Below are 12,919 nucleotides of genomic sequence, written 5' to 3' on the forward strand. Positions count from 1 at the left end.
TCAGTTTTGTTAAAAGTATTAATGGAGAACTTATTTTCACACAAGAAGTCAAAACATGCTTGTTGCCTATTCCTTAAACTTAAAGGCATCAGAGGCACAACAGCTCCAAATATCCTAACAAAAGTGCAGTTTGGGATGCCCTGTTACTAGTGTTAAAAAAAAGATAAGAAAAGAAGGTAGCTTATTTACAAACGCAGTGCCCAGTGATTTTATAATTGTATGTAACATTTATCTTCTGAATGAAGAGATGCCCTCCTATTTTTGTTGATGCCCCAAATAACCCTCTTATTACAGCGGGTGAGGATTTCAGTACTACTTTGAATTTGGTTATGGATAGCTCAGCCATACAGTCCAAAAGGCATTCCAAGACCCAGAAAATAATTCAAGCACTGATGACATACTTAGCCTTAAACAGATGCCTCAATAGGTAGCTTTCACCAGTGATCCACGGTTCACATTAATTTTATTGCTGGCCTATATGAAGATCTGGTTAGATTCATTCCTTATACCATAGCAGCTATTTTTGGGCTGTAGTAAAATGTCTCCACCCTTTTGTCATCTGACTGACCACAAAAAGTGAATAAAGGATTTGTAAAGACAGAATTGTTTTAGCTGGCAGATATAACTCTCTCTGTCTCTGACTCTCTCTTTCTCTCTCCGATGACCTCCATGCAGGAGGAATAAAGATGCCTTGTTCAAGATCCAAATAGTTTATTCAGCTATGTAGGTAGATGGATGAGTGTTCTAGGTCTAATACATTACATTAAACAGGTCAGTTATTTAAAGGCAATTACAGACAATGGTGGGAGGGTCCAGGGAGCTGGAAAAACAAGGAGCCAATCTCAAAGCTTAGACATTAGCTCCTTATATTAATATTCCTGAAGAACACAGGAGGGTTTATCTACTCAGCAGCATGTAGAACTTAATTTTATCTTCAAGAAAATAAATAAGGAAACTTTAGTCATGACTACACACCATAAGCAACCACTACAGAACTATATCTAAGAAAACACTTTCTCCTGATCTTTAACAGGTCCATCTAATACAGTGGTTTGTAAAGTGGTTTACAGTCTGATCTTTGAAAATGCTTGCTTTTACATGGCTATTCACAGACTTTATTAACCTGCTTGTATCACATGCAATATGAGATGCTATCTCTAACTTGGTGGAACTTGTATTCATTGAAGCTTTAAGCACCAGTGAACCTTGCAGTTGCTGGGTGCATTGATATTTTGTAACGTCTGTCAAACCAACAAAAACTCGTACAGCAATTTTGTATATTTAATAAACCAAGTGGGTAATAACTCTTATTTATATCTCTTTTAAAATCCAGTGTTTTATGAAGTAACAAGCTTCACAACCCCATTAAATATTTTTCCACTGACATAGTGCTCTTGGCTTAGTTAAACCCTGCTGGTGGACATTATCTCCACTAAAACTGATAGCATAGCCAGTTTTAGGTACATGTGGTATCCCTGGATGCAAGTGGGAGGCCCTTAATTCATCCTTGACTCTATCAGGGTCCCAGAAAAGTTGCTACTGGTTATGGAAAAATGAGAAGAAGAAAAATGTATTAAATTCCTGATTGTGCTGTTTAACCTGAACAGGGCTATGCTATGACGCTGTTAGGATGAAGCTGATAATGTACATGAACAAGGTAAGCACTAGAGAGATCAACAGCCTAGAGTGACTGATCTTATTGTAAATGTTAGATTTTAAAAAGACCTGATGTTTCCAATCTTCAGGGATGGCTTTCTCTTTCAGGAATTTTTAAAAATACTGGCAGAACATCAGATATTATAACCATCAACTTCTTTGTTGAATAATTCAATACAGTACAAAAAATAATAGAGAATAAATGCTCAAAATAAGGAGTATATTTTAAATATTACTTTAATTCACTTAAAAAGTTAATAGAATAACACATTTTGCATTGATATGCATTTTTGGACAATAAGAGGTATAAAACTTTGATGCCTAGATTTGTTGACTGCCTGTACTCCTGAATGATTTATCAGCAAATCAAACTTTTTTTTATGAAGGACAGAGCAAAATCAGGGTCGATCTGTGAAGAAGGACAGTGACAGTTATGTATTACTCCTCAATGGGTTAGTAAAAGTGACTTACCCTTACTGCTCATCACTGATCTGGTGTGGCTGTATCAGTGTTGCACAATGTATTGCTATTTACTGAAATAAGTACAAAATTAGTATTGCTATGGTGTGTGTCTGTGTGTATGTGTGTAAAATATCACTGACTTATCTATCCACACACCCAATAATTCCAGAACACATACATGATTCGTCTGGGTATCAATAAAAAATGCAGCCAACAAACATTCAGACACTTAGATCTTCTAGGACTCTGGTGGCCTCCACTCACAAGACTATATAAATGGATTCATGGAGTTCCCTTAATCATCCTTGACTATGTGGGGCCACACAAAAGCCATTGCAAGATAGGAAAAATTAAAAAAAAAAATGCATTAATTTTCTGATTATGCCCTTTAACATGAACAGGGATGTGATATGACCCTGTTAGGACAAAGCTGATAATAGCCTCTACTCCCAACCTCACTCATTCTAAAACCAGCCCTGCTGAGATGTGTGTGTACAGAAAGCTGAAGTAGGTTACACTGGGAGCTGGGGACTGAGTGGTTATTACTTCTTTAATTCTCATCACAGCTGAACCTTTGAGGTGTGCATAGGAGGTCACCATAGCTTGTGCTTGGGCTGAGGACAATGTAGTCAGAGGTATACAAATAAGGTTACTATAGCTTGTGTAGGTGGAGTGTACTGTCTAGGAACAACAAAGTAGAAGTAATAACCACTCAATCCCCAGCCCACTGAGTGGTGCACAGCTACAGTTATCCCAGTCCACAAGGGGGGGATACACCTTAGATCCCGGGAACTACCATCCCATCAGTCTGACGAGCCTGATCTGCAAGGGCTTAGAACGCATTATCATGGAACTTATAAACAAAGACATTGGCAACCTTCAAACACTGGAACCCACCCAGTTTGGGTTTGTGAAGGGCCGATCTTGTCTCCTGAACCTGACTGACTTCTTCAAATCAGTCTCCAGAGCTGTGGGCGAGAGTAAGGCAGTCCACACAGCCTATCTGGACCTCGCCAAGCCCTGCAACACCATCCCCCACTCTGGAATCATAAATAAACTTACTAAGCTGGGCATAAATCCCTACGTCATTCGATGGTTTGCCAACTGGCTTACTGACAGAACCCACACTGTAAAAGTAGCCTCTCCAAATCCATCTCCAGACAACTGACAAGTGGAGTACCTCAGGGTTCAGTCCTGGGACCGCTCTTGTTTGGCATCTACTTCTCTGAAGTACAATCGAACACTAAGGGACTCTGGCTAACAAAGTTCACAGATGACTGCAAACTGGGAGCCATTACTGAATCTCCAAATGATGTGGACATTCTACAAAAGGGCCTTACAGAAACAGATGCTTGGTGCAAGAGCCATGGGCTCAAGCTTAATGCCAAGAAATGTATAGTTATCCCCTTTGGGAAAAACCATGTACCCATGAATTACCACATAGGTGGCAGTACACTAAACACCAAAAGTGTGATGAGAGACTTAGGGACACAGGTGGACAGTGGTCTCACCTTCGATAACCACATTGCCACAACAGTGAGGAAATACTTCTATGTGGCACACCTCATCACTAAGGGCTTTTCATCCAGAAAAAAGGAGGTCATTGTCCCACTGTACTCATCCCTCATTAGACCCATTATAGAGTACAACATCCCATTTGGTATGTACCTCACAAGACATCTGCAACAGCTGGAAAGGTTGCAGAAGTACCTCACTAAAAGAATCACAGGCCTAAAGCAGATGCCCTATGATGACCATCTAAAAAAACTCCAGCTATACTCTGTAGCATATCATCTACTCAGAGGCGATCTCTGCTTAACATACAAGGCCATGTCAAACCCTGAGCTGTTGGACATGCTCCACTTAAAGAAATCCCAATCCCTCAGACCCACATGCTCCAGGGATCTATATCTTGCCATCACAATGAACAAAACAAGCTGGAGGGATAGGTTCCTGACCCAGAGACACCCCATACTCTGGAATAGACTGCCCATACATGTCAAGCAGAGCACCTCCTTGGCCCTCTTCAAAAGGAACCTTGACGATTGGATGGGAGATAAAAAATTCACCACGGGGATCATGTCAGTCACCCTGTTAGACAGGGGTCCAGGGAGGTAAATATTGTGGGAAGAAATATCCGGGAAATTGTTTGGCTATTTTTGTATAGGCCCTAGGGCCGATAGCCTAATACCAGCCTATGAACCTATGAATACATTACTGTAATCATTATTTCACTTTCTTCACAAGCACACATCATACACATTTACAAGTGGCTGCCTTTGAGGGTTAAGGTTGAGGAATGAGAAAGTATACTATATACATGTATATCAGCAGTCACTTGAAATACATGACTGCAGCAGTTTGAACTTTTACTTTCATTCCAGTCTAACACCAAAGGGATGCATGGGCAGTGACTGTCTTTTCTCGGGGGTTAGGGAGGGCAGTATTCCCAGACAGGAACTGCGTACCCCCACAACAACTGGCTTGTTAGTTTATTGTGAGCTACTGTTTTGTCATCTTTGAGCATTAAGGTTGGGTACAATTTAGTCTTCCTTGAAAAACAAAAAAGAAATAAGACTGAAATGTTTTTCTTACTCATGATTTTAGTTTAGGCCACAAATGGATTAAAAGGCTGAAAAAATGCTATAAACTGCATCTTAGAGCATCTGTAACCCTATGGCTTCTTGGACCCTGGCTTATTTGAGTTATTTCTTAAATGGTTGTTACTGTACTGTCTTGGCCAGAAAAGGTGTATTGAAAGGATGGAAGACAAACTAAAGCTGAACAGAAACAGTGAATTTCTGTCCTTACTCAAAATTTCTGTTCAAGCCATCTTTGGCTGAAAAAGTTGTGTAAAAAGAAAAAAAAACCCACTGATCTGCAGTGCGAGATGTACAAACAAGAGCAAACCCGCATAAATGTGATGCTTATGTAGCAAGCAAGATCAAACTGATTTAAACAAATTAATTAGTAAAAAAAATTCAAAACTGAGCCCTGTTCAAGCAACCTTCAATCAGTTCAGTTCTAGCTGCACACTCTTGCCACTAGGGTGGAGGGGAACCATCTCCAACAAAAGATGGCCTGGTTTAGTGCTAAAGTTATACAAACAGAACTAGATTCAGCAGGTCTGAATCTAGTCTATGCTACAGCAAACAAAGTGCAACAATTTCAGAAAACAAAAAGTTCAAATAAGCAGTTGTTGACAAACACTTCTGCCTGCAAAATTTCCCATAATATTCTGCCGTTGTTCCATCAGTGAGTTCTCACGAGTGTCCCTCACTGACAGGTGATACATTCAGTGAAGCCCCTGATGCACCAGCATGGATGCTACCCACTAGCTGTTCATAACGTTTGTCCACTTCTCCTGTCCTCTACTTTACTTGTCCTTCCTGTCCTCTCCCTATTTTCTGACCGCATCAACTTACCTAGCATTATGGAAGAACAATTTCCCACAGTTTCTCCAGCTAGCTTGGTCAACATGGGCATCCTGAAGCAATGTAGCAGCTGCCTCATGTACACTGACAACCCACTTCTTCTAGTCCACACAAATTCATTATGTGAGAGATGCATCTATATCATGCACCTAGAATCCAGGCTGTCTCGCTCACCAGTCAGTTCATCTGATAGTAAGCAGGTTGTCAGCATGCACACCTCACCTCCTGCACCTACCAAACCAACAACACATAAACCTCCATATGCAGAGGTCCTTACCAGAAGCTTATCCAAACATCAGAGACATCTCAAACACAAGCATGATTCACATAATACATGCTCTGCAGAACATACTCATCAATGCCTCACCAGTCAAGCCCCTAAGGCATAACACAAAAACAAAAATCTTAGTCATAAAAAACGCAGTTGTGAGATACACAGGTGCTCCTCTCACCAGGCTGAATAAGGAAAAAGTCACGGTTAGCTGTCTGTCTGTTGCCAGGATCCACCACAACACACACGCACTCAAGTCTCTCAACAACAGGCAGTGTTATGACTCCACCATAGTCCATGTTAGTGTGAACAACTTGAGACGTACCTCACTGGACTATATTAAGAGAGACATGACCGAGCTCTCCGATTATGTGTCTCAGGCAAATATGTCCCTAGCATTAAGCAGCATTTTACCTTTGCCTAGAATGCTACCTCCATATAAACAAAAAATTATTGACTTCAACAATTGACTTGGTTTTTGGTCTGTTTCAAAGAGTATCCAGTATCTGTCACAAAACTGGAAACACTCCCTCCTCAACTTAAACAAGCAAATAAAACTTGTAGTAAAGTCCTCCATAGTTAACTACAAATCCAGGTTAGCTTTCCTAACTAGGGATAACCAGAAGGCATTCTTTAGTTACATCAGTAATCTCAAAGGTAATGCCCAGATTTTCTCTGAACTCTTAGTTAATGGTATTACATACACAGAACCTGTTGATATAGCAAACCTGCTTGGGGACAGGTTCAGTGAAAACTTCGCTAACCTGTCCCTGTTACATGTACCCCCAACGCATCCCTAACACCTGTCCCCCACATAGTATGTCCAAGGAGCAGATCTTAAATCACCTCTCCAAGGCCAAAAAACACAGCCTCTATGGGACCAGACAACATCCTGAGCTGTGTTCTATAAGGGTTAAAACAGGAATTAGCATCACCATTGGCACGCTTTTCAATCACAACCAAAGCACTGGTTTCATCCCAGTGGAATGGAAAATAGCTACTTTCATCTCTTTGCACAAAGGGGGGTGCATCCATGGACCCTGGGGACTATAGACCCATTAGCCTGACCAGCCCTATCTGCAAGGCCATGGAGGAAATCATCATGGACCTTATTAACAAAGATATAGGAAATCTCCAAGTACTTGACTCCACTCAGTTTGGCTTTGTCAAGGGGGGGGGGGGTCATGCCTGTTAAACTTGGTGGACTTTTTCAAGACAGTCACCAAAGCCCTAGATGAGAGCAAATCTGTGTATACGGCCTACCTAGACTTAGCCAAGGCCTTTGCCACAATCCCCCACTCAGGCATCATTGATAAACTCACCCAGCTAGGTATCAACCCATATATTGTCAGATGGGTTGCAAAATAGCTCACTGATAGAACTCATACAGTCAAAATAGGGGACTCCACCTCCTGCAGCAGACCCATAACCAGTGGTGTTCCACAGGGATCAGTTGTGGGACCCCTACTGTTCCAAATCTACTTCCCTGAAGTACAGGCTAAAACTAAAGGACTGTGGCTGACAAAGTTTGCTGATGACTGCTGATTCAGCAATTACTGAAACCCCTAACAACGTCCTGCAAGAGGGTCTTAAGCAGACTAATGACTGGTGCCAAAGTCGTGGTCTTAAACTTAATGCAAAAAAATGCATTATCATCCCCTTTGGGCAAGGGTGATGCTCCTGCAAACTACCACATCAGTAGCAATACCCTAAGCACACAGTCAGTGGTGAGGGAACTGGGCACACAGGTCTACAGCAACCTTAACTTCAACCCATGTCTCCACAGGAGGAAGAAGGGCATTTTATATTGCTCATCTCATAAATAAGGGCATTGTCTCCAGAAAAAAAGAGGTTCTATATGAAGCTATTGACAGACTTTATTAACTTTGTATCACATGTAATATCACAGAAGCCATGCTTGCCATTTTGGGGTTTATATTATTTGAAGCACATTATGAAAACTTTATTACAGAACATTTTCCAGTCTGACTTTTCCTCATCAGTGCTTGTATTGCATGTAGGATCATGCGAGAAAGAATAACATTGATAACAGATTCACCAATGTCTTTATTCCGTACTGATGGAGGAGTCATAAAATCATGGGATCATAGGAGGTTACTAGGCTAATGTCCCCAGGGCCCTTACAAGCCTAGCCAAGTTCAACCCATATTCCCAAGGGTGTCTGGTGCAAGCAGACACTAAAATCAGCACATATTGCCCCTTTCCAAGAGGGACAGAGGTGGAACCTCCAAGGTGAATTTCCAGTTACCCATCCATTTGTCCAAATTACGCTTAAATATAGCCAAGGAGGGGCTTTGTTTAACATGAATAGGAAGCTTGTTCCAAAGGTGGAACAGTCTCTGTGAGACAAATTTGTCTCTCCAGCAAGTTCTGTTGATGTTACTTACCATGTTAAGGTCCTATGAGCAAGTGACCCATGTGCTATTTGACTTGTGAGTAGTGACTTTTTACTGGTTTATTTGACTGTGTTTCTTTTGGATATACTAGTTTTCTGTGTAGCGCACCCTTGATGGAAGGCAGGACTCCAAAGGAGGATATGGGGGAATCTCAGAGACTGATAGGTCAGCTTACCGAGTTGATTGACCTCCTTACGCCATTATGTCATTCGCTATATCGCAAGAAAGGTGAGGAGAGTGGTAGTTTGCTTGATGGAACCAAATGGTTAACAGGGACTAAACCTAAGAGAAAACGCAGAAATAGCGGACTTGTACAACGCGACTTGGACATGGATGCACCGAATGGTGAAACTTTCAATCCGGCTGACACGCCAGCCATTTTGGCGCCAACTGAAACCACTGTTAAGTCTGTTTCCTCGCTGGCGGATGCTTCTAAGGACTGTGCAAAATCCACCATTTCTGAAACAAGTAAAGGTACTGTTAACAATTCTTCCTACAGTTTGTGGAAGAAAAAAGACACTAAAGATTGGTTAAAAAAACCATTTAATATAAAGTTTGATAATGTGAATAAGCAGAATTTTGCTTATGGGACAAATTATTCTACTAAGTTGGATAAACTATATGAATTGATGTTGAAATTTAAAACTCTTAGTATAGAAAACGAATATTTAGTGGAGTGCATCAATAGGAAAGTGGTCCCTAAGGGACTGAGGGTATGGAAGTACCCAAATAATGTTGAAGCAGGTTCAGTTTTTCACAAAGAACTGTTGAATGTATTTAACCAATGTGGTCTTGAAATTTTAAAACTAATTATTAATGAGAACAATAGAGTGCAGGACATGTTAAAAATAGAAATTGAAGCATTAGATGTCTGTATAAAGGAAGATCTTATGAAAGAGATAAATATTACAAAGTAAAAGAAGACATTGATTGGAAATGTAGTGATATTATTGAAAGGAAAATAAATAAGTTAAAGAGAGATATGAGAGAGTATGAACACAACACTAATTATCCCAAACCACCTCACAAGAAACATGATTATTATACAGATTACAACCATCAGGTAGACCCACCATTTGGACATGACGTGGAGGGTAGGAAATTATGGATGCATACAGATTACGATACTGAATTTCCAGTACTAAGTAGAGATGTTCCAAATATACATAGGAATCAAGATGGGTTTCAAAATTTTCAGAAAAGGGGGGGGAGAAGGGGGAGGTGGAGGTATTAAGTTTAATACACCCAGCCCCTGATGTGGATGAAATTCAAGATATCATTTTAGTCAATGGTATAAGACATACATTTGATAACTTCACCATTTACAATTTTAGTAACTTCACTCCGAAGAAACAATATTTTCACTTGTTGAGTAAAGGGTTTAAATTTATCCCCTCTACAAAAGGTGAGATGGTGAGCACCATTATAGATATGAAATTATTCCTTAGGAAAATTAACCTTGATATTTTATTTTCTTCTAACATCAAGACAAATTTACCTCCTCAGGACTCTAAATTGGTCCGTAGAAGTACCTATAATCCACCTTTACACCCCCAGGTCAGAAATTTTGAGATTATGTTGGAGAATGAAATTAGACAACTATATGACCTGAATGTCACTGAATTTAACCTTTCCAAACAAGAAAACGAAGTATTGTATGAGTTAAAAAACAACAGTGAAATAAGAATAATGAAACCAGACAAGGGGGGTGGAGCTGTTTTTATGGACAATATAATATATGAGGGCAAAATGAACTGCATACTGAGAGACACAGCCAAATATACACCTGTCTCACTAAATGAAATGAATGTGGCATACTATAAAATCGACAGTTTATTAAATGACATGTTATATGAGGGATTAGTGGATAGAAAGACCTTTGAATTTTTGTATGTGGCAAAACCGAGAACGCCCACAATATTTGGAATACCTAAAGTCCACAAAAATTTGGAAGACCCACCGCGAGACCTATTGTCTCAGTGGAGGGGTCTAAAACACTTCCATTGGCAAAATTTGTGGACAATAAGGTTAAACATATAAGTGTTGAAAATAAATACACTTTAAAAGATTCATGGGACTTACTAAGATGCATTAGTTCTGAATTATTTAATGAAGATTTAATTTTCATTACTATTGACGTAGTCGATCTTTTTACATGTATACCACACAAAGAAGGCTTAATTATGTTTGAGGAAATGATTTATAGGGATACAAAATTAACACTTTCAGAAAAAAATATAATCATTGGTTTAGTGGACATGGTCTTGAAATATAATTTCTTTACATTTCATGGTGAATATTACCAAAAAATTCAAGGCATAGCTATGGGCGCAGCTTGTGCGCCCACATATGCCAATATAGTTTTAGCCAAGTGGGAGGAAGATTTTATAATTAACTCAAAATATAAGGAATGTTGGACATTATATCGTCATTTTTTGGACGACATAGTCATTTTTTGGATAGCAGGTATAGACAGATTTAAGGAATTTTTTGAATATATAAGTAATTCTACTCAATTTCTGAAATTCACCTATACCACTTCAAGAGAGAAGTTACAATATTTGGATATAGAAGTGTATAAAACGGAACAGGATTTTGAAACCAAAATCTTTAGAAAAGAAACATTTTGTAACTCTTTTCTTCATTTTACTAGCGCACACCCCTCACATTATAAGAAGAACATTGTCAAAGGACAATTTGTGAGGGGTAGTAGAATGACCAGTGCTAGGGAGGATTTCATTGCAGAATGTAATTTACTTGACAAAACGTTTGAAGAAAAGGGGTATCCTAATGAATTTGTGAGGAAATTCAGAACAGAAGTGGAATTAGGTAGAGATACTAGATTTCAACCTATAAAAGGAAAAAGGCTTGTCAATACCTCTACCCATAATACCATTCCTGATACCAAAACTGAAACTAATTATGAACAGGCTTTAACCATGGAATATAATATTTTTAACATAAGATTAAGTGAGATTTTTCGGAATGAATGGAAAAAATTTTCTAGTTTATCTGATATAACAAATTTAAATAATTTGGTACCTAAAATAGTGTATAGAAATTCTTGGAACATCAAAAGGATTTTAGAATCTCACAGTAAACATATTAACATTGGTTATGGGATAGACGGACAGAAAAGGAAAGGGAGTTTCAAGTGTGGCCACTGTAACCAATGTGAATACATGATTAATGCTAGTGAAATAATTATCCCTAGTCGAGGCAAAATAATAAAAAGCAATGGTTTCCACAATTGTGAGACAAAAGGAGTAATATATTTGGCATTATGTAATAAATGCAGTTCATTTTATGTAGGGAAGACCGAACGAGTCCTGAGGCGAAGAATATATGAACACATATATGAAATTTCTAAGGCCAAAGACACCAATGCATTATACAAACATACAAAAGAATGCGAAGGGGGAAAATTTCAATTTTTTGTTATTGAACAAGTGAAAAAAGAACTAAGAGGAGGTTTATGGGAGGAGTGGGTGGGGTATAGGGAGTTATGGTGGCAAATCAAGTTAGATGCCACAAAAAAACCTGGTTTAAATGATAATATCTCCTTAACCCCAGTGTTAAAATTGAGAGCTGCAGACATCTGATAAATTATTTCTTTACAATATATAAAATGGTCAATAGATGGCAGTATTTGCCCATTTGATAGAACAACTATAAAAAGAAACAGTTCAAGCACTCTATAATATTTTTTGGTTTTTTAATGTGATTTTATATAAACAATTTTAAAAAATAATTAATACATCAGTTTTAAACACTATGAAATATTTCATTATATTATATTAGTTTAAAAACATTAAATATATTGATTTACTATCAACAGTATTAAATTTGCTGGAGTTCGTTCAATATTCATGAGTGGCAGCATCATGATTGGTTATTTATCGATGCTTTTTAACTGATAGGGTATTTTTGTTTAAATTGTACTATATAAATGACTTAGTTAACTAATTGGATTATTGTCTGATGAAGTCCTATTTGGTGAGGACGAAAACGCAATTTGTTTGTCAAGAGCGTTAATGTGGATTTTTTACTTACTTGCTTCCTGGTTTATCGAATAAACGGTCAATTTTGCTGTTGGTGGTTCCTACTTTCATCTCGGATGCTTTTGGTGATTTTTTACTGGTTTATTTGACTGTGTTTCTTTTTGATCATGCGAGAAAGAGTAACATTGATAACAGATTCACCAATGTCTTTATTCCGTACTGATGGATGAGTCATAAAATCATGGGATCATAGGAGGTTACTAGGCTAATGTCCCCAGGGCCCTTACAAGCCTAGCCAAGTTCAACCCATATTCCCAAGGGCGTCTGGTGCAAGCAGACACTAAAATCAGCACATATTGCCCCTTTCCAAGAGGGACAGAGGTGGAACCTCCAAGGTGAATTTCCAGTTACCCATCCATTTGTCCAAATTACGCTTAAATATAGCCAAGGAGGGGCTTTGTTTAACATGAATAGGAAGCTTGTTCCAAAGGTGGAACAGTCTCTGTGAGACAAATTTGTCTCTCCAGCAAGTTCTGTTGATGTTACATACCATGTTAAGTTCCTATGAGCAAGTGACCCATGTGCTATTTGACTTGTGAGTGTGCAGCATTTCCATTAAAGCCAGTTCCTTACAAAGAAAATTTAGGATCTTCAAGATCTGTCTTATGTGGAGAGATT

The sequence above is a fragment of the Protopterus annectens genome, chromosome 6.part1 (genome assembly GCF_019279795.1).
Source record: "Protopterus annectens isolate FY-2018-M chromosome 6.part1, PAN1.0, whole genome shotgun sequence".
In the NCBI taxonomy this organism is placed as follows: Eukaryota; Metazoa; Chordata; order Ceratodontiformes; family Protopteridae; genus Protopterus; species Protopterus annectens.